We start from the raw sequence: 27,229 nt of genomic DNA, 5'->3' as shown, positions 1-27,229 counted from the left end.
ATAAGTCCTTTTCTGCCCTCGGGCCATTGTCTGGGTGCTGGTGACAGCTCACTGGCCTGTAATTCTTGCATTTCCTCCTCCCCAGGCTCCCGTTCCCAGCGCCTGAAGCCAGGGCCCTGCAAGGCACGCGATACACTCTCCAGTCTGCTTCCAATGTGGCCAAGTTGTTCTCTCTCACTATTGACAGCTTTTGGCCTGAAACAGCTAAATCCAGTACAAGATTTACATAACAGTTCAAGACAACAGAGGATTTGTCACAGGGCGGCACATGATTAATTGCCAAATAAACCACACGGACAGCCTCGTGGCTACAGGGGTCGAGCCTCCTCGGGTCCTTTCTGGAAGTAAGCAGGGCACGCATCGTGAACGAGCATAAATGAACAAGCTGGCTGAGAGGAAAGATGTCAGAGCAGACGGAGGAAATTAAGTGATGTGCCTCTAAATGGCCCGTGACCAACTGGACCGTGCAGGAAATATTGGGCCACAAAAGGATCTTACCATTTTAATAAGTCAAAAACCAGTTGAATGTTGATCATTTCATATGGTTCAGCTTAAACATCATGGTGTTTGATAAACGTTTTTATACTCACATGAGGAGTTAATGTGGCTCTTTCTGTGAAGTAGAAGATAAATCTGGACCATGGTTTTTATCTCTCGTTTGGTTACCGGTACTGACAGCTAATATTTGCCACATCCTTTCTACGTCCCTTACGTACCACATGAATTGTCTCATTTCAAACTTACAACCCGTGAGTTAGGTAATTTTTATCCTTATTTTATATAGGAAATCCGGTTTGAAAAGGTTATGTAACTTGCTCAAAGTTACGCAGCAAGGGGTTGGTAAGACTCTACCAGGGCTCATGCGGTTCCAGAGTCCACACTTGTAATGAAATAGCACTTCACAAGTGTGCATCCGCTCACGTGTTGCTCAAACCCCAGCTGCCCAGTCAGCTTTCCTATTTATAGTTGATGTTTAAGAAATACTTATTTTGGGGTGCCTGGGTGGCTCAGTCAGTTAAGCATCCAACCCTTGGTTTCAGCTCAGCTCAAGATCTCATGGTTTTGTGAGTCGGGCTCTGTGCTGACAGTGTGGAGCCTACTTGGGATTCTCTCTCTCTCTCTCTCTCTCTCTCTCTCTCTCTCTCTCTCTTTCTCTCTGTCTCCCCCTTTCTCTCTCTGCCCCTCTCCCACTTCACTTTGTCTTTCTCAAAATAAATAAACTAAAAAAAATTTTTAGAACACTTATTCTCTTTTTTAATGTTTATTTTTGAGAGAGAGAGAGAGAGAGCAAGTGAGGGAGGGGCAGAGAGAGAGAGAGAGAGGGACACAGAGAATCTGAAGCAGGCTCTGGGCTCCATGCTGACAGCAGAAAGCCTGATTTGGGGCTCGAACCCATGAACCATGAGATCATGACCTGAGCTAAAGTCGGACGCTCAACTGACTGAGCCACCCAAGCGCCCCAGAAAATACTTACTGAGGGGCACCTGGGTGGCTCAGTAGGTTAGGTGTCTAACTCTTGATTTCGGCTGAGGTCATGATCTCACAGTTCATGGGTTCGAGCCCCGCATAGGGCTTTGCGCTAACAGTACAGCACAGGGCCTGCTTGAGAGTCTCTCTCTCCTCTCTCTCTGTCCCTCCCCGCGTACATGCTCTCTCTCAGAATTAACAAATAAATAAACTTAAAAAAAAAAAAAGGATACTTACTGAATCAAACTAAATACACATGTTTGAAAGTTCAGTCATTGTTCTTCTTCCAAAACACATGATTCTCACACATGGACATTTGTCTCTCATGCAACCCATTCACCACTTTTCCCTTTCCCTTTCTCAGTTACGGGGTGTCTCTGACCCTCATTTTCTCTTCCCATAAACAAACATTCAGTGAGTAAATACCGTGTGAAAGGTACTGTCCTGGGTATTCTTTCTCATGCCTTTAATTTCCACCATTAAAAAATTATTATATACACACATATGTGTTTATCAACACCCGCTGTGTGCTAGCCCCTAGACTCTGAAGTCGTGGAGATGGATGAACGATGTCTCCTGCTTTCCATGAATGCAGAGTCAAGCAGAAGAAGTAAACCACAAGCCATAGAAAGTCCATGTCCAACAGTGTGGATTGGAGCTAAATAACAAAAGAATGCATGGGATAGACAAGATAGAGTATATGGAGAGGTAATGACCTCAAGGGTGTTGCAGGACTTCCCAGAAAGAGCTAAGCCCCACCGTTCTGTAACTCTAGGGCACGTAGAACCAGGCATGTAGTAGATATCCGATACATTTTTATAAACAGAATCACACTGACTAAACATAAATTTGGAGAAAGACATGACATGGAACATGGCTGGAGGGTTTATTTGGCTCAACGGATTTTTCTCTGCTGTGCAGTGAGGAATCCTGAAGAAGGTTAAATGGAAGAGCACGGGATCGGATTTGCTGGATGTGTGGCTGGTACCAGTGATGTAGAGAAAGAGGTGGACGCAGAGAAATGTGCCGAGTGGACACTCCTTGCAGGTCCGGAGCTGGGGCCAAGATTGGGAGGGGGGTAACGCAGTGAGGGGCAGAAATGCATGCCATGCCGGGGAATAGGAAAGAGAGGCTTCTTCCGGGGCCACCATCCTGACCCTCAGGACTTCTCTGACTTCTTTTTTATTCAGAAATCTACGTTTATATCCTACTTTTAAAATTTGAGATGGTTTCCAAACAGAAAGATATGTGTAATAACTTTATTAAAATAAAAACAGATTTGGGTGCCTGGGTGGCTCAGTCAGTGAAGCGTCTGACTTCAGCTGATCACGATCTCACGGTTTGTGAGTTCAAGCCCTGCGTCGGGCTCTGTGCTGACAGCTCGGAGCCTGGAGCCTGCTTCGGATTCTGTGTCTCCCCCTCTCTCTGCCCCTCCCATGCTCATGCTCTCTCTGTCTCTCAATAATAAATAAACCCTAAAAAATTTAAAAAAAAACCCAGAATGCATATATATCAGATTTCACATATCTTATATATCAAATCTATTCTTATGTCAAGCAAAATAAATATACATGATAAATATTTATTCTTATATTAAATATAATAAACATATTATAGATGTATATATATATGTATATCAGAGAGAGAAAAAGATACTAAAACTGTGGCCTAAACAATTATTACTACCATTTCTGAGCATGAAGTTTGGCCCTAAGCTTCCAAGCAGCCACAGCAAAACAGTACATCCCAGAGCTATTTACTCCTCATGGTTTTTTGAGAGAGACACTTTCCTGACTAAATTCTCAGCGGAATTTCTCAAAGCAGACCTGATTCGAGGCGCTGGCATCAACCCCACCTCCATATTTCCTTCAGATCTGTCCTCTCCGTAGCCTCGGAGGGCTCCTATCTGGCTCTCCCGTCTGGAGCCGCAGCCTCACCCAAGCGCTGAAGGAGATACAGGCTCTGACTCTGCACTGTCTCTGACCTGTTGCTTGTAGTTATGTTCTAAGATCATGTCCCCAGTCCCCATCAGAAATGAGGATGAGCCACAGTGCACGGAGACTCGTCCCGTATTTTCTGGAAAACCGGTACTGAAGACAGTGCCCGCTGTTTGTGCAGCAGGTACCGAGGCGAGAGCCCGCTCTCGGTAGGATGGTGTTTTAAGCAAAGGCCGTGCAGCAGGGAACCAAACCGATCCTGTTCTGACCCTACGGGGACTTCATTTCTGTGGGAGGACAGACAACACACGAGTTCATTATGGTAGGCGGTGGGAGGTACTGGAAAGAAACAGAGCTGGGTAAAGGCAGTGAGTGCTGGCTCGGAGAAGGCTTGCTCAGGGCTCAGGACGCTGCCTTTACATGGCTCAGCTGTCGCCTGTCGCTGCATTATCTGGCTACATCACCTTTTCCTTAGCAACGGAACACAGAATAAACACTACAGAACTAAATACCTTTCACCACGTTGACCGCTAAGGATGGGAGGAAAATGTTCTGCTACTATTTGAGGCCGACGCTTTTGCCAAAATGTTTGTAACGAAAATAACGGTTCATACCAGTCAGGTCCTTTCAATGGTAAATCTAATCTGAACTTACGCTACTGAATCCAAGCTCTTTCTGAATTCCCTTCCAGGGTGCCAGAATAGCACCATTTATGCGGCACTTATATGGGCCATGCCCTCAACATGTATTAGCTCATTGAGTGAGATTCTTGGTAATCAGGAAAGAGCCAGCAGATGGTCAGGAAGCTGGGCTCTGGAGCCAGACTGCTTGGCTCTACATCTGGACCCAGAGAATTCCTAGCGGGGTTATCTTAGACAAGCCATTCAACCTGTCTGAGATTGTCTCTAAAATGGGGGTAGTGATAGTAAATACCTCACAGGGTTGTTGTAAGGATTAAATTAGTTAATAAACGTATGACTCTTAGAACATATCTGGTATAAAACAATTAATAGGTGTTTGTTGTTGTTATTATTATTATTATTCCAATTTACAGAAAAGGATATTGAGGCTCCAAGAGCTTAAGTAACTTGCCCCCAAGGTCATACAGGTGGCAATTTCAGAATCTATACCTAGTTTTTTCTGACTCCAACCTCATGCTCTTCCTTCTGTGGCCTCCTCTGTCACCATTAATAGAAATTAATGTTTCCTCTGAGAGATCTAGGTCCAAAAACAATAGTAAGGCAGTCAGGATCACTCACGAGAAATGGGGATCATACATTGTACTGGTGAATGATTAATTAACAATCTTTATCAAGCGCTATTGTGCCCAAAGTCTTCCAATCAATAAACAGTGGTAAGTCAATGCAAGTGAATTTTCTCTTTGCCTGATTATTCACCTAATTCCTTCATGTGTTTGTTTGCATAATATTTGCTGAGCTGTGGGGGATTCATAGAAACAGTGAAATAATCCTGCTCTCAGGCTGGGGGAGGAAAAGAGCAGAAAACATATACAGATGACAAACCAGTTGAGAATCTGCTCGGATGATCAAGATGGTGGGCTTAGTCATAACGGGGCTGGAATGAGAAGAGCATTCTTGGTCCAGGGTGGGACTGGTCACAAACAGTCTGGTGTAGGCCCCGTGCGAAGTGGCCAACATTGCGCATTCTCTGAATGATGATGTCAATTCTCTGCAACAATGATGTCAAATTTAAGACCTAGAGAATAGAGTTATACTGAATAAAGCTCCCTGCAAAAACATTTCTAATTCAGTGCATGTTTTGGAGGTAAACTTTTTTTTTAAGATTTTGGTTTTTTAGGGGCGCCTGGGCAACTCAGTCAGTTAAGCGTCCGACTTCAGCTCAGGCCATGATCTCGTGGTTCATGAGTTCGAGCCCCCCATCAAGCTCTGTGCTGACAGCTTAGAGCCTGGAGCCTGCTTCGGATTCTGTGTCTCCCTCACTCTCTGCCCCTCCCCCATTCGTGCTGTCTCTCAAAAATAAACATTAAAAAAAAATTTTTTTAAATAAAAAAAAAAAGAGTTGTTAGCCAGATGTGGTTGTTAACTAGATCACTGAAAGTATAAAAAGAGAATTCTACAGTTCCTGCGAAGTAGCAACTGCAGGAAGCAGCTCCCACCTCCAAACCTGGGAGAACAGGGAAAGAAATTGGAATTATTAAAACTTTGAGGCTTTGAGGATTCCCTGGAGACTGGGACCCAGCCCTCTGATCGGGGGCAGCTGGTTCATGCTGGCGTCCCTTTGAGGGAAACAATGAGGCTTGTTCTGCCAGGGTTGGAAAAATTGCAAACGGGATTCAGCTGCTACTTCAGGAAGGCAAGGAAGTGTTGCTGGAGCGTTGCTCACAGGAACAGGAAGCAGACAAGAAGCCAGAAAGTAGCAGACAGGAAGGAGCAAGTCCCTTCTTCCTCCTCCCGTCTTGCAACTTCTTTCTAGTGCTCTCTTTGGCAAAGCCTAACATGGAACCAACTGGCAACACAAATATGAATACAATACGGGGATGAATATGGCATCATCATCCCTTATCTTCAGCCTAAAAAGGAAAACAGACCTGGAAACCAGAAAGCACAATGAGTATGTGTGATACCAGAAGACTGGGCAGGTTTAACGGGAGCACTGATTAGGAATAATTCTACTCAAAGGAGTGGACAGGAAGGACTTCCTAGATAATTCTTCGGCTGAGCCTTCAAAGGTGGGCTTTGTTGGCCAGGTAGACATGGTCACTGAAAAGAACATTCCACACGAGAGCAGCCTGAACAAAGGAATGGGATGCATTCAGAGATCACGAAAACAATTCATCCTGGCTGGACTGTGAGATAAGAAATGGGGGGTGTGATAAGAGATAAGGTTCATGAAGTAGATGGGTCAGATCATGAAGATTTTTCTATCCCAGCTGAATTAGTTGAGCCTTCTTCTAGAAGCAGTGAAAGATTTATCCTATGCCAGTACCATTAACAGAATCGTGCTTATCAGAATTGGTTACTCTTGATTCATTAGGGAAAATAGGCTACAGGAGAGCAAAGGAGGCCAGTTAGGAGACTGTAATATTCCAGTTGTGCAATGGTGAGAACCTGATTAATGGCAGTAGTAGGGATAGGGTGGTGGACACAGACAGGGAGAATACTAAGGGAGTGAAAATGAAAGAAGCAGGAATTGCAGTGAGGAAAAAACATAGGCATCTGGGTTATTGGATTAGGTCACTGGATAGATGGTGGTGTCATCCTCCAAGATGGGAGGCTAAAGAGATTGCTACAGGTGAGGGAAGAAATTAAAAAGATAATGTCATGATGTAAGCTCTGTACACATGGCTTTAATATTTCAAGTGATGAGAATATTATTATTTACAAGGTGGTTGAGTTGAACTCATCTTTAATAGGACTCGACAGTCCGGATGACATCAACTGCTGCCTTCCTAAAGAGGTATTTCTCACTAAAAAGATGGAAATAGTTCAGTAATTCCAGGAAAGATCTCTGAGATCTTTGATACTTACAGAAGATGTGCTCATCATTTCCCATATTAAAATGTTTTCCCTCCTGTCCACGTGATGATGTTGAGACCTGTGTTGGCGATATGGCAGATGACCACAAAGATTGCCATGTTAATGGATTTGTCCTGGTGCTTAGTAACTAATTCCTTAATGTGATTTCTGACCTGAAATCTCCCCTTAAGTAGGTGTCCGGGAAATTATTTTTGTAATATTTTACTTTGTGCCTGAAGTGAATTCAAATCTCGGATGATGATGTTATTGCTATTTTTAAATTGTTGGAAAGAATACCTGTTGGGTTTTAGTCAGTTACCGTCATGATTATGATTAGAGCCTATATTTTTCTTTTTTCTGTAACTTCTGTGTTGATATAGCAAATATACACATAGATATCATAGAAAGCTAGCACTACAATAGAATTGCTCTTTTTGAGGATCTGTAGAAGACCTCCTTTTATTCATTCAAATTCTCTTCCTTTAATGCAGTATTATTGCTTGAAAGGGAGAGATGAGGAAATTCATGGGGTCTGTAGATGTCCCAGAAGTACCAGGGGGGCCATCTCATCTGTCTTTTCCCTCTTCCTTTCTGACTTCCCTTCACATACATTTTCATCCACTCACCCATTTGGGACTACTCTCTCTGCGAAGCGCAGCTTAGAATCACCTCTTTCTCCCCAGGTACCCAAGCCCACAGCAATCCTCTAAGCTCCCACACCATTAGGACTGTAATTCCTTTAACCCTTAAGTGTCAATATTGGGCATGCTATAGCACCTTTCCATGTGCATAACCTGTCTTCCTAAGTAGAGTATAAATCTTAGGAGGACAGAGACTTTCTCATTTACCTCTTTATATATTTAGTGCATACATTGCTTTAATGATAACCTTGACCTCTCTGTTATTCCAGGCTAAGCCCTAGAAGTCATCAGATATTTACTTCATAGGTAATTTCTGTCCTTCCCACTATTTATACTCATGCTTCCTTGTAGCTCTTAGAGAATCTTGCCTCAGTACTCAGCTTGAGTAAGATGCTTTCTTTAATCACTCTGTTCATCTCATTTATTTCTCCCCATAGGTGAGACTCTTTTTAATTTGCACCATATTTATTAACTCTCTGTCTCCCAGTGATACGCATGCACATCTCAAGGCTACACACAGCCTTGATAAATGGGATACATGAGTGCTCTCAGAAGGCAACGAGCTGCCATAAAAGTTAATATGCTTAGTTCATAACGAAAAAACTTCCCCCACACAATGGTAGCTTTGAAATTGGCATATTCACTTTATGACCTTGTTTATTAACCAAAATGATGCTTTGCTTGATCTCTGAAATTTGTTTAGGGTCATTAGGAAAGGACTCCAGAGTGTCACTCACTGAAAAACGCTAGCCTTGTACACAAACCTTGGAAATAAAGACTAAGAAAAATGCTGTTTTTATTTCCTCTAGGGTGTAATTTCTACTCTCTACTCAGTTAGTATCTGACTATTTCTAAAGTAGTTTGCATTTGCAGATTTTCCAAGCCTCTCAGAAAGACTGTATTAGTTTATCACCCATGCTTTGGAGAAGGGGGCACAATTACCGATGGTAGAGACTATTTGGGGACATAATGGTTCCTTAAAAAAGTCACCATCAGAACTGAGCTCCCATACTACACTATTGAACATTATTTTCCTTTTTAGGTAGTTCCCTCTGCCCTGAAAAATTAGAAGAGAAGTGTACTATCCTCCCTATCTTGTGAGTTGCTGACTGTCAAGAATGGAAAGAATTTGAAAAAGCAGCTGAGAAAATGTGAGAAAACCTGTTTTCTGATCACTATTTCTATATCCTCAGGTGCTTTATCTCTGTTACAGAATGGTGAATGGGAAAAATGGAATTTTTTGCTAATTCTTCCTTACATTGGCATGGCCACAAACCCCCTACTCAACACCACTTTGCTGTCACAAACATGATATCTTACCTTTGCTTCGAACCTTGGCTTTTAGCTAGATTTTTCCCCCTCCACTTATATTTTAACTGAACATTGTCTATGTGCCAGAGGATGTGGTAGAAGATTATTTTCCAATAAGGATGTAAAATTGGCACCATTAACTATGTTAGTGATGCCTTCTGGGCTACACCGACACCATTATCAATTTGTAGCTATTCAATGATGAGGTTGAATGTGTTAAATCCCGGGGTGGTTTGAATTTCAGAGAAGGTTGATCAGTGGCTCGGTGTTGTCCTGGATGACCTGGTTTTTCTGTCTTTCAAGGGGAAGCATCATCATAAGGCTGTCTTCCCTCATGGTGTCAACATGGCTGCAGCAGTTCCAAGCTTCAGGTCCACACAGCATACCAACCAGAAGAGAGTACTTTTCTATCCAAGCATTTTTAAAAAGGTTCTGTGGCCACGTCTGAGCTGACTAGGGTTAGGCTGATGGGCTGTGCTGATTGGCCTAAGCACATAAGAACCTCTCCCTGGTATTTTACCTGTCTATAGTACTCATTTCTTTTTTATTATATCCTGTCACCCCAGGCCAGTCTTTATCATAGCATGCCTGGTTACTTGAGAATTTCTCACCTAAACTCAGAGATGTCTCTTCTCCATTCAGTCTATATTCACTTATTTAGGTGTTGTTTGCATTTCTCTTCTATGTTATCCCCTTTTCATCTTTATTCTTCTTCGTTGACATGTCCTGAGATTCTATTTACATTTCACTATTCTTTCCAGTACAGATTAGACCTTCTCTCTCCTGCTGGCAGAATTATTCCTCCATCTCCTTTTTTTCTCAGCAAGTTTTCCTCAGCCACCTGCTAATTCCACCTTAGTACTCCCAAAACACACTCATCCACCTCTACTTACCCATCAAGATATAAAAATCTCATGCCAGAACACAGACAAATGGCACCAAGACTAGACATTCCGTTTGTAGACTTAAATGTGAACTGTATTTACACTTCAAAAATGGCTATGTTATGTTTCTTCCACTTTATTACCTTTGCACCTAAAATTTGACCAGCACTGGCTCACCATCTCTTTTCAACAAGTATGCAAATCAACAAAAACCCAGATGTTTGAATTTTGAATTCAGGAGCTTGAATGAAACCACAAGTCTCACAGTGAAACCTAGTCAGTAAGAATAGAATGCAATGTGGGGTGTGTAAATTATCTTGGTATTCCAGTAGCCCTGAGGAGTTGAGTTGTTTATCTGATTCTCAAGATTGGGACCATCCCTCTCAGAGTCTTTGACTCCTGACAGACATTTTTGGTGACCAGACATTTTTCAAAACTTATCATTATTATTATTACATAGGAAATGCTCCATCCGTATACTTTTCTGATTTTGGCTCACTTCAGTCAGTGAATTCTTCCCAAGAACACTTTCCCAATCATTCCAAAAGCAGTTCTCTGAAAAATCTATTTTAGAGACATAGTTAGAAATGATAGAAGTCAAGAACCTGTTAGAAAGAACAGATGGTTACATTCTGTGAGAAACAAATGTTTTAAAAACTTCTTCTATTCAAAGCATTAACCAACAGATACTGGCCCAACCCCTAGTTGTTGCTGGGACCTCTGTCATTTGGTTCTTTGCTAACATTGATATGAAAGATTTTGGTTCATTGTAAAAAAAAATCTTTATTAATCCATTAAGATACAATGTTGTCAAACAGGGGCTTGAATGGATGTATGAATGGAAAGACAGTTGGATGGACATGCCATAAAGCAAATAACCTAAAATATTAATGGTAGAATCTAGGTGGTGTGTTTATGGGTGCTCACTGTCTGATTCTTTTAATTTTTCTATATGTTTGAAATTTTAAAAAATGTAACGATGGAGAAAAAACAGGATGCTCACCAATGAGATGATTCAGATTAGCACATTAGTATGGACAGACCATAGAAAGATGCCTATAAGCAATGGGGAGAAATCTATATAAACACAGGCATTATGGGGAAAGGTTGGCAGTCACTGGGCAGAATAAGAGGGAGGTTAACATCAGATAGTTCCTGTCTACTATCAGGAGGTAGACAACAGAAACAGCCAGTGGAGGATAAATTCTATTCAATATCATTTCTTATACTACTATTAAATGCCCCTTTTCTGAATGTTTCAGCAAAAGGGAAGAGAAAGCCCTGACTCCTATGTCAGGTGCTTTGCCTAAACTATCTCCTTTACTTTTTGTAGAATTCATGAAACCACGTTTTATAGTGTTTGTTTCCTTTTTGCCTTTACAGCATCCCTTACCCCATTTTCAGGTAAAATCACACCAGTTTTCCTTGGGAGATGAACTCTCCATCACTGAATGAATACTTGATGACCTACCCTACTGAATTAAAGGTGTGGAAAGTAACATGAGCCAGACCAGGTAGGCACCCTCTCCTGGGAATCTGAGTCTTGAGCAGTCAGCCACGGATGGAAGATGGTTGGAACTGACAACATGGACGCCTTGAAGAATGCATTCATTAGTTGTTACTATCTCCACAACTCCCTGGAATCCGGTCATTTTGATTGGCTCGTGTTGCTTCTGTTGCTTGCAAAAAACAGCTCTAACTAGCTGAGGCAAGGCAGTTCCCATTTCAGAAATAAGGAAACCTAAGCTCAGAGGGATTAAGTGTTTTGGCTCAGATCATCATTTGATATTTGTCACCAAGTGTCTTTGATTTCAAAACCTGTCTTCTATACTTATTCTACCATGCTTTCTCAAATGCTGCAGACTGGATTCAAATCTTGTCTAGCTAGGTAAGTTTGGGAAAGCTGTGTGCCAATTTCTAAATGCCAATTTCCTGATCTCTAAAACAGAGTAACAATAGTCATGCATACCATAAAGTTATGGTAAGGATAAAATAAGTAATTTGTGTGAGAAGTTTGGGCACAGTGCCTGGAACATAATAAGTGATTAGTAAATGTTAGTTGCTCTGATGATGATGGCAATGATGATGATGGTATCAGTGAGAGTTCCAGAAAGAAAAAGGGGATATTTGAAGAGATTAATAAAGGGACTACTTAGAAAAGTAAAGGCAAGGTTAAGGAGACCCAGAAAGGGTTAGGTGAAGGACCCCAGGAAACTGTAGAAACAACAGCAAGCTGTAGACCCAGGCTGCCCAGCATGGGCTGGGGTCTCTAGCTATGTTTCTAAAATAGTGGCTGTGGCAAATGTAGTCAACTGTAGCCCTGCAAGGAGGGAGGCAGGAAAGTAAATCCCCTGCCCTTTCTCTCCCAGCTCATCCTCTAATCTTCTGCCAGTGCCTTAAATTGGCCAAACCTAGCCAGAAGCCAGAGGACAAGGAAGCCTGGTTGATGCTGTCTATAAAGATCAGCTTCTCAGGACACAAGGCAGGGTGGAGAAAAATGGAAACACACTTTCACCTTAAGCCACACTTTGCCTCAGCATCCTTTCATCTGAGTAAAAAAAAAAACCTTACATCCTCAATACAGAGGACCCACAGCTACCATTCATTGTAGGAGATATGAATTCAGCCAAAATCCCACCTAAATGTCAGATGTCAGCCATTACCAGTGCCTTTTATATAAGGTTTCAGAGAAATAAAGGGGAAAAAATGACTAACATAAAACAGTTGCACAGTGCTGTTTCTGAGGCTAATGTGAGGACTAAGTTGAGAGGCATGGCTTCTTTCATCTACCACCAATTCTCTGTTCTCCAACCCCTAAACTGGATCGGGGTGCTTATATGCAAGAAAGTTTTAAGACAATTTAGGGGTTCAGAGTTCTTTGTCTTTTCTGCATCTGCCCAAATACTCCCAGCCCATGTCTCAAAGGTAGGCATTATTTATTTTTTTTTTTATTTATTTTTGAAGGAGAGAGAGAATGTGTGAGCAGAGGAGGGGCAAAGAGAGAGGGAGACACAGAATTTGAATCGGGCTCCAGGCTCTGAGCTGTCAGCACAGAGCCTGACGCAGGGCTTGAACTCATGAACGGTGAGATCATGACCTGAGCCAAAGTCGGACGCTTAACCAACAGAGCCACCCAGGTGCCCCTAGGCATTGTTTAAAGCTGCCAGAGAGGTTTTTTAACTTTCTACTTATACCCTGACTGTATCTCCAAAGCTTTAAATCCGTACTTTTATCTGTGTACATTATTTAGGACTGACAGAAAAAGCCAACTCACCCCACTGTCTTGAAAATTACCATTGTCATCATAGCACCTAAGGACCACAGCTAAATGATTTTTTAATACCTTGCCCTTCACCTGCATGGCATCCCAATCTCTGTTACTAGTAATAATTTTAATAATATACTATGGATTATACATATTCCATTTTCTTACATCAAGAAAGTTCTATGTTCTGGGGTACCTGGGTGGCTCAGTAGGTTAAGTCTCAGACTCTTGGTTTCTACTCAGGTCATGAATTCATGGTCTGTGGGTTTCAGTCCCACATCTGGTTCTGCAGCTGACAGCATGGAACCTGCTTGGGATTCTCTCTCTCTTTCTCTCTCTTCTCTGTGCCCCCCCCCCACTTGCACTGTCTCTGTCTCTCTCAAAATAAATAAATAAACTTAAAAAAAAAGAAGAAAGTTCTATGTTCTCATCGAATGTGTTAGCAACCTGTATCAGTTTCCTATTGCTACAATAATAAATTACCATGAACTTATTGACTTAAAACAACACATGTTTATTATCTTACAACTCTGTAGGTCAAAACTCTGAGACGGGTCTCACTGGGCTAAAATCAAGGTATCAGCAGGACTGTATTCTTGCTGAAGACTCTAGGGAAGCATCTCTTTCCATGACTTTTCCATTTCTAGGGACTGGCTGCATTTCATGGCTCATGACACCCTTCCATGTCCAAGGTCAGAAACAGCTGGTCAGTCTTTCTTACCTCACACCAGTCTGGCACTGATTCCTTTTCTGCCTTCCTCTTCCACTTTCAGGATCCTTGTGATTGCATTGGGCCCACCCAGGATAATCTTCCTATCTTGAGGTCAACTGATAGACAACCTTAATTCTATCTGCCACCTTAACTGTCCTTTACCACCTAACATGTTCACAGATCCCAGGGATTAAGATGTGGACATTTTGGGGAGGGTGTCCTTCTGCCTTCCACACGATACAATCCCAATGTACAGTTTGGGAGATCTATTTCTTGAGGCCATTCATAGTGGGATCACTGCATCAGTCTGGGTCCTGTCAGAAAAGAAATAGCACATTTAAAAGTGATGATTGGAGGCACCGGGGTGGCTCAGTCAGTTAAACATGTTCAGGTCATGATCTCACAGTGTGTGTGTTCGAGCCACACGTCAGGTTCTGTGCTGACAGCTAGGAGCCTGGAGTCTGCTTCCGATTCTGTCCCTCCCGCTCCCTCTGCCACTCTCCCACTCATGCTCTGTCTCTCTCTCTCCCTCTTTCTCTCTCTCTCTCTCTCAAAAGTAAATAAACATTAAAAATTAAAAAAAAAAAACAAAAGCCATGATTGGAAAATAGTTAATGAAGAGGCAAAGATATGGGCAGGGTTAAATGAAATCAACAAGGGATAATAAAGCTCCCTAAGTACAATAATAGCAGAAAGGGGCAAGGATTGGAGGAAGCAGTTACCAAAGCCAGGTAAGGGCTATGGCCTTAGGTAGAGAAACACAGCCAGTGCCAAGTCATGGCCCAGGAGGGAAGGAGCCAGGGGAATAAATACCCTAATCTCTCTTTGCTTCCACCCTTTGATCTCCTCCCAGAACTGTCCATGGACTAAACCTGCCCAATCCGGAAGGCAAGGGAGCGAGGCTATGTGGCCAATAAAAATCAGTAACTCAGGACACAGAGCAGGTGGAGAAAGGTAAAGGACTGGTCTGTTGGGGCAGACTCTACACACATATTATTTAGTTAAATAATTCTTACTGGAGGAGAAGTGGAATCTACCACCCAGCAGGACATTCGTATTTTAAAGTAGCCAGTTTAGCCCAAATTAATCCCAAATCCCAAGTGGAATTTATGGGGAAATTTTTTTGAGCTGCAAGGCCTAAAGGAAGTCCTATGTGTGAAATTGCACTATAGGACGTATATATTATACAACTAATAAAAATAAAGAGGTACCATATATACACAGAACTATATGGAACAGGGAGGATTTCATTGGGTCACAGTGATGAAGCACTGATCCAAAGGGTTTAGCCATGAAGGAATCATAACTTTCCTATCATTTCATCAGGACTTTATGGGTAAACATAGAGGTGGTCGTCATCACATCCTGGACAAAATGTTAGTGTGGCAGGGTATGTGGTTTATATATCGCTTTTCATCTTGCCAGTGGTTACCCAGATGCCATTTTTGCAATAACTCCAATGAAGGTATAGGTCCAAAAGTAGGGAAAGCAAAGAAACCATTATATGTGTGTCAGTCACTCACATGCCATGTTCATGAAAAAAATTACAAACTAAACAAATAAAAACCACCAGCTTGGCTGAATACTGGCTCAGGGGAAAGAGTTTTCCTCACAGTGGAGAAATTTCTAGTGAAGGAGAGAGACACAGTTGTAGAGGAAAGTACATTTTAGCAAATGGGAAAATCTTCCAAGGAAAACTCAATGCAGAAGAAGTTCTTTTTCCTTCCTCAAAACACAGAGGGCTATATATAAATTCCTGCCTCCAAAATGTCTGGAAGGAAAAGACCTCACAGAAAGCAGTTGCTCTCTTTTTCAAAGTGAAGTTCAGGAAGAACGGCACATCCAAGGCCCTGCATTACATTGTCTATGGAATAATTTCATTGGTAAAGAAATAGTGAGAGCATTTAGACATACAGCAGCTGAAGTCTGGATAATTGAGGTCAAGGTAATCTTCTTCACTTGATTTTTTTTAAAAAAGGTTGAGAACAATACATGCTTCTTATTCTGAAACATTTAAGCAGTACAGAATAATATAAAGTGAAAAGCAAAAGTTTTCCCTTTCTTTCTCCCTCTCTTGACTTTCCTCCTTCTTTCCCTTTCTCCCCTTCACCTCGAGATCTCGAGATCTCGAGATGTGTGTGTGTGTGTGTGTGTGTGTGTGTGTGTATCCATCTGTCTTCCTCCAGCCACTTATACACACATTTTGGGGGACAGCTAGCAGTCTGTCAAACACACTTTAACAAAGAAGGAATTTACAGAAGGCTATTGGGTAGCTCACAGGATTATCAGGAAGGCTTGAAAACCAGGAACAGAAAAGCAGGCAAACACCTAAGGGTTCCCAGACAGCTGTGGGCACAACCAAGTCCAGAAAGGGCCCATGTGCTGTCAGCGCCACCCCGGTGCATGTTGCCAATACGTCTGAAGGGGCCATCACTGGACACTGAACTGCTCTCATTGCATTTTCCAGTCCTCTACTGTTGTACAAATGGTCACTACTCTTCCTCCATCTTCACATCACAGCCTTCCTGTCTGCAGTCTCGGGTAAGAGAGTTGGATTGACGAGACTCAATCCAATTGGCTGAAGCACAGCTTCCAGAGGGTAAGGATAGAGAATGTTTGGTTAACTAGGGTGCGTGGCAGGAAGGTGCCACCTGCCAAGAGTCACACAGTAGAAATCTCAAATTGGAAGAAAGTTTGGATGCTGAGCAGCCCAAGACAGACAAAGCCCTATTATACAGACTCTGGCCTTTTAGTGGGCAAGTTGTCTGTCAAGAGATTCAGCTCAAATCTTCCCAGGCAGCAACCCCAAAAGAAAGAGAACATCTCTCTTACAATAGCCATGTGTTAAACTCAGGAAATATTCTGATACTGTTTGGGTGCTCATTCCTGCACCAGCCACTGGAGTCCTTGGAGTGGAATATTTTGATAGGCTCAGCTTGGACAAGCATGCCCACATCTGTGACTGGGAGTGGTTAGGTAGGCACCACAATTGAAAACCACTCATAACCCAGGAAGCGAGTGGAAGATGGCTGTTCCAAGGAAGATACACTGAAGATAGAAACATAATGTACATTTTAGGAAGTCTCGTGATCATTTGGTCCATAATTTGACTCTCATTTCTTTATGTTAAAGATTGTATTTATTTATTAGAGGGAGAGAGAGCAAGAATGGGGAAGAGGGGCAGAGGGAGAGGGCAAGATAATCGTAAGCAGGGGGGCACCTGGGTGGCTCAGCTGGTTGAGCGTCCAACTTTGGCTCAGGTCATGATCTCACAGCTTGTGAGTTCGAGCCCCGCGTCGGGCTCTGTGCTGACAGCTCAGAGCCTGGAGCCTGCTTCGGATTCTGTGTCTCCCTCTCTCTCTGCCCCTAACCCACTCATATTCTGTCTCTGTCTCTCTCAAAAATAAATACACATTGGGGCGCCTGGGTGGCGCAGTCGGTTAAGCGTCCGACTTCAGCCAGGTCACGATCTCGCGGTCCGTGAGTTCGAGCCCCGCGTCGGGCTCTGGGCTGACGGCTCAGAGCCTGGAGCCTGTTTCCGATTCTGTGTCTCCTTCTCTCTCTGCCCCTCCCCCGTTCATGCTCTGTCTCTCTCTGTCCCAAAAATAAATAAACGTTGAAAAAAAAAATTTAAAAAAAATAAATAAATAAAAAAATAAATACACATTAAAAAAATTTTAATCTTATCTTAAGCAGGATCCACACCCAGTACAGAGCCTGATGAGGGGCTTGATCTTAGTATAGTGAGATCATGACCCGAGCCCAAAGCAAGAGTCCAACATTTAACCGATTTCACCACCCAGGCACCCCTCTCATTTCTTTTTTTGAATTTAGTTATTATATCTTCCTTTCCCAGTCACCTCAATATCACCATAAAAATCTCAGATGTTGTTATTAATGGATCTCAGATTTCATCAGGTAGCTCCTTAAAACTATAGATAAGACTAGAGCCATGGCAGAATAGCCGGTGTGGGATTAGCCCCCCTTCCACAACTAAAACTGTACCAAATGTATAAGGCAACTGTTGTCAAGCTTTGAGCAACAGGCAGCACAAGTCTGTGGTCCTTGAGACCAGGAAAAATTCACAAGGTGATCCCTATGATTGCCATCTCTCTCTGCCTGGAGACACCGTCAGAGTTTGGAGATGCTGAACTAGTTAGGATCTTTAAGACAAAGCAAGACACTAGGTAGGGAGGAGTTACACAGAAGTGAGACTCAAAAATCTTGACCTTGGCTAAGGACTAGGCTGTGCATGTTCTAAGTTTACCAGAGAGTGGCTTCTATGTGAGTGGGACAAAGGGATCTGAGAGATGAAGCTGGGAAATGTTGGTGTGCCAGCCCAGCCAGAGAGTAGAGACCTCATTAACACCCTGGGTATCCAGCCGAGACACCAGAAACACCATGCTTTAGTACTAAGGATCATGATCTAGCAAGTCCTACAATAGACTCAGTAACAAGACCTAAAAACAAGACTTCTGATTGGTAGAGCCATCAGAGTTTGGAAGCTGACTCTACCCAGTTTACAGAGTCTTAGAAAACACCAGCACCTTCCACATATCTACCATAAGAAAGCAGAAAACATGTTTGTGTAGATTTAAGGTGCTCAGCAAGCAATTGAATTGCCTCCTGGTGTAACAAAAATCAGAGGAAGATTGTAGAAAATAAAAATTGACTACAAGATGGTCCAAAGATTTGATTTGCAAACAAAGATTTAATGCAGCAACCATAAATATTTTTAAAGATTTCAAATACAATGTGGTCTCAGTGAGCTATCAGATAGAGAATCTCAACAGAGGAGTGAAAACTATTTTTTAAAAAACATAAGAATTCTAGAACTACAATGTACAACAACTTAAATGAAAAGTTCACTGGAAAGGATTCATACCTGAATGGAGATGACAGGAGAAATAATCAGTGAACTTGAAGACAAATTAATAGAAATTATCACTTAAGAACATTAAATAAAAATATTTCTAAAAATGGGATCTCAGGGATGTGTAGGATAATAGAAAACAGTCTGACATCTATGTAATTGAAATGCCAGAAAGAAAAGAAAGTGAAGAAGGTACATAAAAAATTTCTGTAAAAGTAATGGTTCACATTTTCTTAGATTTGATGATTAACTGACTTACAAATCCCAGAAGCATAGTCTGTTCCAAGCAGGATTCTGATTACTAAGCAGGTAAGAAAACCACACGTAGACACGCAAACTACTGGGTTTGATGTGTGAAAAGATGAATCTAATGTATAGTGTCAGACAACAGACCAGTGCTTCCCTGGGTCTGGGAGTGGAGGGAAGAGGTTGACTAGAAGGAACCATCAGAGAACTTTTGGAATGATGTTCTATGCGTTGACCATGAAGGTGGCTGGCTGATGGCTGTAAGCGTTTGTGAAAACTCATCATGCTGTATTCTGAAAGTATGTACATCTTATTGTATGCAAATTATTTCTAAATAAAGTTGACTTAAAAAACTAGAGGTAATACTTAGTCAAGATAACACTTCAAACATCCGGATTTATGTTCTGTCTTATTTTCATGCCATTAATCTATTTTTATTCAGAGAAATCTGATTTTTGTTCCTTCCTGCAAAAGAATAAACTGGCCCACAAGTGAAAATTTTAAACACAAATGACATGTTGTTTGCCTTTTTCCCCACTTAATAACAGACTTCTGCCTAATCAAATTCACTTACACAAAATACACCCAACTACAGGGGCGCCTGGGAGGGTCAGTCCATTAAGTGTCCTACTCTTGGTTTCAACTCAGGTCATGATCTCATGGTTGTTGAGTTTGAGCCCCACACAGGGCTCTGTGCTGACAGTGTGGAGCCTGCTTGGGATTCTCTGTCTCCCCCTCTCTCTCCCCCTCCACTGCTCATGCTCACTTGCTCTCTCTCTCTTTCAAAATAAATAAAGAAAAAACCCAACTACACATCTTCTTCCACTCAATATTTAATCTCTTTTAAAAAAATTTTTAATGCTTATTTATTTTTGAAGGAGAGAGAGAGACAGAGCACAAGCAGGGGAGGGGCAGAGAGAGGGACACACAGAATCTGAAGTAGGCTCCAGGCTCTGAGCTGTCAGCACAGAGCCCGACGCGGGGCTCAAACTCACAAACCATGAGATCGTGACCTGAGCCAAAGTCAGACACTTAACCTACTGAGCCACCCAGGCGTCCCGATATTTAATCTCTTAATAGAATAGCACTGTTTTTGCATCTACTCATTGGATACTACATATTACTGTTACTATATGTTAAAATGTAGATTATCCAAACTTTCGCTGTTTAAATATTCATACATTATAAATGAATATGAAAGTGCTGTTAAAACCAACATGTTGTGTTTATAATTTGCCATTTAATTTCTTGCTTAATTATTTAAAAAATTAAAACTTCAATATTTTGGAAGTGATACAAAATTTCAACTTATGTTTTAAAAGTGTTCTGAGAATTTTATCCAATACAGACAGATTTTAGGTTTCTATGGGAGTAAAATGCTTTAAATTACTTAATGGATCTGATTATTCAGAATTAGTCCTTCCCTTCCAAAGAAATGTTTTAGTTGTAAATGAAGACAGATTCTAGTTGAGATTGTGTGATGTAAAATGCTAGAAAAAAGCAGAAGGGATATACTCTCAGTGCACAAAACAATAGTAGCAATAAAGCCTGTGAAGTTATTTTGGTCAATTTTACTACATACATTTTTAAAATATTGTTTTAAGTTTATTTATTTATTTTGAAAGAGAGAGAGAGAGAGAGACAGCATGAGTGGGGTAGGGGCAGAGAGAGAGGGGGAGACAGAATCCCAAGCAGGCTCCACACTGTCAGCACAGAGCCTAATGTGGGGCTCAAACTCATGAACCATGAGGTCATGACCAGAGCCAAAATCAAGGGTCAGACACTTAACCAACTGAGCCACCCAGGAGCCCCAGTAAAAAAAAGAAAAAAAAAATTTAAAGGATGAGCCTATAGGGATAAAACAAGATGATATAAACAGAGAAGAATAGTATATTTGTTAAAGTATCACTGAGGTAAAGAGCTTTTAGATTAATGAAGAGAAACTCAAACCATAAGCTTACAGTAGACCACCGTCTAGAATCTGGAACTGGCACAAAGGCTTTAAATCCTGGACCCATTACTTAACACCTATTTGATTCCCCTAAGGCTCAGTTTTATGTTTGAAAAACAGCTGTAATAATGGTCCTTGCCTCCCAGGATCGTTGTGAAAATTAAATGATAATACATGCAAATTTCCTAACATGGCAGGAGGCACATAGACATGCCCCTCAACAGCGACTAAAAGAGAATGACCAGTGTCCTTCTCACGGATTAAATCTTGGTAGCAGGTGTGGCAAAAGATTCTCTTTCTGGCTCTTAACAAAGTTGTAAAAGCCAACATATAAGGAAAGGCTCTCTGTCGTCGTGCTAGTCATACTTCAAGAGGCTCAAATGCCCCAGAGGGAAGCTTATACTCTAGATGTTCTGGGATCTAACCATTTATGCTGTAGAAGGATGTTGGAAGCAAGGTGACCTTCTGAATAACAGAGAAGCTGTTCTCATGTGCTCTGATGATGATGTTAGCAATGACAGCCATTTCCCTAACCAAGTTGACTACTGACCCAAAAATGAGATTAAAAACTATACATTTTTTTTTCCTGAGCCCTGAAAAGCCCAAAGAGAGAACTAAATAAGAAACAGGCTTGAGATCTGGATGATATCCAGGTCAGTGGCTATAGGATATTCTTCTAATTGTTTTGTCACTACAAATTTAATGCCCGCAATATGCCAATGCCTGCACATTTTTATTTATGACATGATATAATAATTTAATTACGGCAGGCAGTTCAAAATGGTGACTATTTGTGTCTCCTTAAGAAATATGCCAATTTCTTATTCATTCTGGAATATTGTTGGGGGTGGGGGAAGGTGGGGCAGAGGGACAGACGGAGGGGAAGAAGTGGACATATGAGCTACATAATCTTCTGCCCACTGAAGGGACAAAAAACCTAAAGGGTTTTAAATCTACATGATACAATGTTGCTATGGCAACCACTATTGCCTTAAACAAGGTAAGATTTAAGTTTTGGGGCTCCTGGGTGGCTCAGTCGGTTAAGCCTCCAACTTTGGCTCAGGTCATGATCTCACAGTTCATGGGTTCGAGCCCTGTGTTGGGCTCTGTGCTGACAACTCGGAGCCTGGAGCCTGCTTCGGATTCTGTGTCTCCCTCTCTCTCTGCCCCTCCCCAGCTCATGCTCTGTCTCTCTCTCTCCCTCAAAAATAAATAAACAAAAAATAAAATAAATAAAAAAATAAATAAAAAATAAATTAAATAAATTAATTAAAAATAAATTTAAAAAATCTAAGATTTAAGTGTTTTGTTTTTAATTTCAGTTTTTATCAAAATAATGATTGTGTGTGGTAAAAATCAAATAATAAAGAATTCATAAAGCTTGGTATTTCCCCAACTACCTCTTGATATATTTTCATCTCTTTTCATTGTTTCTCTTTTCAACTCTTTAGTTATTTCCACAAGTGTAGGTACTATAATTATAACGCTGTAGTCTTACTATCATTTATAATTATGATCAATTAATGCATAAGAAATGAAAATTTACCTTGCATTAACATTCCCTTTTGCATCCTCTTCCCAATATTTAGTATTCATACGACTTTTAATTCTTCCATTGATTACTTTTGTAACATGAAATAATATGATTAAACTATTTGTTTCCATTGATTTTCTACTGAGTCATTCCAACTTGGAAAACTGCCTTACCCTTCCTTTCCATATCTCCCCTACCCCCACTGCCATCTATCAGCTCTATATTATTTTGCATCATCCAATATTTATTCATAATTACATTTTGTCCTGAGATTTCACCAATATTCCTGCTTTGTTTGTGGATTGACTCTGAAATTTAAAAATGAATAAACAGTGTTTGCGTTAGTATAACAATGTAACTACTGTCTACTGCTTCGCAAAGCAGTGTATTAGGGTTACTTTTCATTTTCTCTAGGCTTTATAGTGCCAGGGTTGGGCCACTTTAAAGAAGCTCTTTCTAGCGTCAAAGCCAAATAGATTTCCCTTTTTCCATTATGTCATTTGCCTAAATTGACACCACATTTTGGATTGCCTCTTATTGCACAGCACTTTTCTTATAGTCTTTGTTTTTCTGAGTCTTTTTTGCCCTTACTTATTTGATTAGAGGTTGGCATTTCAAACTTTTATTAATATTCTCAATTAATGCCATTTTTAATCACATATTTTATTCCACAGAGATTTCCCTCCTGGTCCCATCTGGTGTCTTGCTCCAGTGGGGACTGGGGCTCTAGAGTTGCTGCAAATGTCACCCTGAAAATTCCCATCATTGTTTTAACTTGGTTGGATAGACTGTTTCTCAAATCCTATGTCTTCCTTTTTTTTTTTTTTTTTTTTTTTTTAAGTTTTATTTGTTTGAGAGACAGAGTGAGCGTGCATGGGAGGGGCAGAAAGAGACAGAGAGAAGGAAACAGAATCCCAGGCAAGCTCCGTGCTGTGAGCCCAGAGCCCGATGCAAGCTTCAAACTCACAAACCATGAGATCATGATCTGAGCTGAAACCAAGAGTCAAATGCTCAACCGAGGCACCTCTCCTTTTTCTTTTTTATCCCAATTATGTGGAGTAGTACATCCTCCAGGAATTAAGACAAATTGTTTGCAAATTACATTTTCTGAGTGCTTTCATGCTGAAATCATTATTGGCCAGTCTGGGGATATAAATAATTTTCTTTAGCATCTTTAAAGTACTGTATCTTTTGTTTTCAGGCTTCCAGACTTACTCTTTAGAAGTCTGGTGACAATCTGATTCCCCTTCCCTTGCATGTGAACTGTTGTATCTCTCTGAAAGCTTTGAGGAATGTTCTCTTTTTAGTGTTCGGTGATTTTATGAAGATGTATCCAGGTGTGGGTCTTTTTTAAATTCATTGTGGGGAAGGCTCTACCTAGTTTTCAGTTCTAGGAACTTCTCTTTGTAATATAATTTTCTTTCTTATCTCCCTCCCTTTTTTCTGAAGCCTTAATTAATAAAAAAATGGCTTTCCTGGATTACTATTTGAATGCCTCATTTTACAATTTTATGTATTTTATATTTTCAATCTGTTTGACCTATTCTACATTTTGAGAGGTTTTCTCAACCTTAATTTTCAATCTTTCAATTGAATGTCTAGTTTCAGTCATCATTCAGCCCCAGGGAGCTCTTTATTCTTCTGCGATTGTTCCATTTTGGAGCCCACGGATGGCAGCTGTGGCGGTGTACCTTTCAAATCTCCCTCTGGGAAGAACCTGCTAGAAGTGGTGTGGTTGACTGAGCGCCCACAGGTGCAGATCTCTGGAATCCACCGCAGCATCCACCCCGAGCCTTCACTCACTGGAAGCTCGCAGGCAATGACTGAGCATGGTGGGGACCCCAGAGCCTTTCCACCAATAACCCAGGGGGCTGGCTGAGACATTCTCAGATGGCCCGCAGTCTGAAGCTCTTCCCCTCCCCTTTGAAAGCTGTTAGACCTGCATCACAGACTGAAGGCTCCCCGCTCCTCCTGTCCCCTCGGGCCTTTATCTTTCACAGCCGTTAACCCCCATATATCTCTCATACTGGTTACTTTATCTTGGCTTTTGCTTCCCAGAGGACTAGAACTGACAGAGCATCCCATCCTTTCTTTATGAATATACTATCTTCTCACACCTCTTTCAACATATTTAGCTTATTCTTATAACACCCAACACACGTAACAGGATGCGCTTTACCTCATATAGTGACCTGGTAAGGTCAAATCACATTGCAGTAAACTGAAATTCATTAGGGAAAAAAAAATGCCATCAACACATCAAAAAAAGGAAGGAAGGAAGCCAGATGCACCCCTCCCCCACCATGTTTCCAGAGGAGGCAAAATCTTTAATAATTCTAATAGTTGAAATAACATAGCAAAATATATGAAAGCATGATCCTGTTCCACCTGCCATTACATAAAAATTTCAGACTTTGTGGCAAGATATGCTATTACCTCATTCAAATAATCAGTGGCAGGGATCGCGCAGGGCCTTGTACTTCTAGTTATCCTCGTACTTGTCCAGCCTTGTCTTGCTACTGGATTTTTGGATTGTTGAGGGCAAGGGGCCATATCAGGCACTGAAGAAGTGCCTGGTAATAGTAACAGTAAGAACAGGTGCTGGTTATTGTATGCTAACTATATGCCAGATAAGCTGGTAAACACTTTATGTGCATTGTTTTCTTTAATCCATGCAAACAATCCAGTTTTACAGATGGAAACACTGAATCTCCAAGAGGCGGTGAAAGCGGCCCACGGTCCCACCTTAGGAGGCGAGAAGGAGGCACACACCTGCCTGCCCCCGGAATGGACACTCTCCGTCGCACCCAGACACTGCCTCCACCGACGCGGAACACATACAGGACCCGCAGTAGTTTCGGTTACATATAAGGTAGGTTATAAAAACGTCATTTAGTGCCCTGTGGTATGCATTCTATAGCCTTGTGATGGGGAATGAATGGGCAGAGCCAAGGAAGTCATGTACATTTTGAAATGATCTTCCTGGGAAGAAGCACACCGTTTGTCAATATCAAATCTTATCTCGTTTGAAGTTCCCAGACTCTCTGGAGCTCTAATAAGAAGTAGCTTGTTAATCTTTGAAATACAAATGCTGATCAGCAGAGTTTTTTTTTTTTTTTTATTTTCCCTCTTCTGTCGTTTAGGGCCTCTGTGGGAGGGAAGATAATGTTAACATATGCATGCTTACTCTCTTACAGAAAACCATCTCTTTATTTACCTGAGCTTCTCCTCATGTCCCTGGACAAGTAATTAAACCAAATCATTGACCTCTTCTGGAGCAGCTTATGAGTCATTTTTTGCTAAGTGAAAGAAAAAGTGTTTGGAAAAAGAAAATGCCATTGGTCCAGAATCAGAATAAGTAAGTTTATACAGAAAATATGCACAGGAGACTTGGCAGCATCTTTTGGGGCCTATTTTTTTTCCCTAATATTCAGAAACATGAACTTTCATAACAACAAATGTCATCCTTTTTGTTCTTGGAATCCCTTTATGCGTTGCACATAGCTCATGAGGGATTGTGTGTCATGACAATTACAACATTGCATTCAGCTGTTTACTAGAAGGTTAGGATTCACCCAAGAATTGGATATGTGACTCCCTTCCCTCTCCTGAGAAGAATATAGGTATTTGGAGGCAAAATTCTATTTGTTTTTCCTCCTAATATTTTCTAGTCACCAGTCCATATGGCCATAACACGTGTTTTCACTTCTCTTAACGTACCCATTCAGAAGTTACCAGAGGTTAGCAATCAGAATCCCAGAATATAAGATGGCAACCCCAGTCGTTAGAACTGAGCTGTGACATGTACAAGGGACTGGTATACAAAAGATGTTTGGAAACTAAGGCTGGCTAGTTCCCAGGTACTGTTTCAGTTGATGGTCAATCTAAGAGTCTCTGGAAAACATATAAGCTGATGCTCTCTTGACTCCAGTGGCTACTGCTTGGCTTGTCTCTTTGAAAGTGTCATGTCCCCCAACCCAGAGCCAGCTGAAGTGTTTGCTTTTTCTCAAACCTGACTTAACGCAAGCAAAACTTTAAAATTTTAAAACATTTTTGGGGGCGCCTGGGTGGCTCAGTGGGTTAAGCATCCGACCTCAGCTCAGGTCATGATCTCACGGTTCGTGGGTTCGAGCCCCATGTCAGGCTCTGTGCCAACAGGTCAGAGCCCGGAGCCTGCTTCAGGTTCTGTGTCTACCTCTCTCTCCCTGCCCCTCCCCTGCTCACACTCTGTCTCTCTCTCTCAAAAATAAATAAAACGTTAAAACGTTTTTTAAAAAACATTTTTTTGAAAGATGGAATTGACCTGAAGAATGAGAAGACAGTTGCTTAATGATCTGAAGTTCATTCATTCTATGAAGGTACTGTTTTAAACCTCTGGGGTGGATGTCAGTGCTATGATGGAATAAGACAAACGTCACTAATAAGGTCACTGCCATCATGGAGCAATGGCAGACAGATCACCATTTAAATATACACAAATTAGGGTTATTGTAGGTCATACAAAGGCAAGATCTAGAGAGCTGTGACGATCTAGAGAACTATGAGGATGAGCCAGAGAGGGAAGCAATATCACTTAGGGGAGACAAGGAAACCTTCTTTGAGAAGGTGGCATTTAGGCTGAGACGAGCTGGAGTTGGCAGGGGAAGAGTGTGGACAAGCAGTCCAGCCTGTGTGAAAGTGCAGAGGTGAGAAGGAACCAGAAAGTCGGTGTGACTTCAGAGCAGAGTGTGAAGTTCTTTTGGATCCCCAGGTAATCTCTGAAGAGTAGAGACTTCTATGACCACAGAGAGCTCAACCTCAGTTACGAAACACCTGCAAACCACACAATATTGGGCATGCAGTAAATGATTTGCCAAAATGCCATAAGCATACACAGCTCAACACGGTGAAGAAATGTAAGCTGCCTCCTAC

At 41.5% G+C, this 27,229-nt stretch overlaps 1 long non-coding RNA gene across 1 annotated transcript; it reads left to right on the top strand.

Moving 5' to 3' along the window:
* The first annotated feature begins 1,699 nt into the window (after positions 1–1,699).
* Positions 1,700–25,578, top strand: LOC116737855. Its single transcript, XR_004343135.1, has 4 exons — positions 1,700–2,514; positions 11,121–11,251; positions 25,006–25,190; positions 25,516–25,578. It is a non-coding gene; the product is annotated as an uncharacterized LOC116737855 (long non-coding RNA).
* Positions 25,579–27,229: the final 1,651 nt, after the last annotated feature.

This window comes from Lynx canadensis, chromosome F1 (genome assembly GCF_007474595.2).
Source record: "Lynx canadensis isolate LIC74 chromosome F1, mLynCan4.pri.v2, whole genome shotgun sequence".
NCBI lineage: Eukaryota > Metazoa > Chordata > Mammalia > Carnivora > Felidae > Lynx > Lynx canadensis.
The sequence above is the reverse complement of the archived record's forward strand: the minus strand, read 5'-3'. Positions and strand labels throughout refer to the sequence as shown.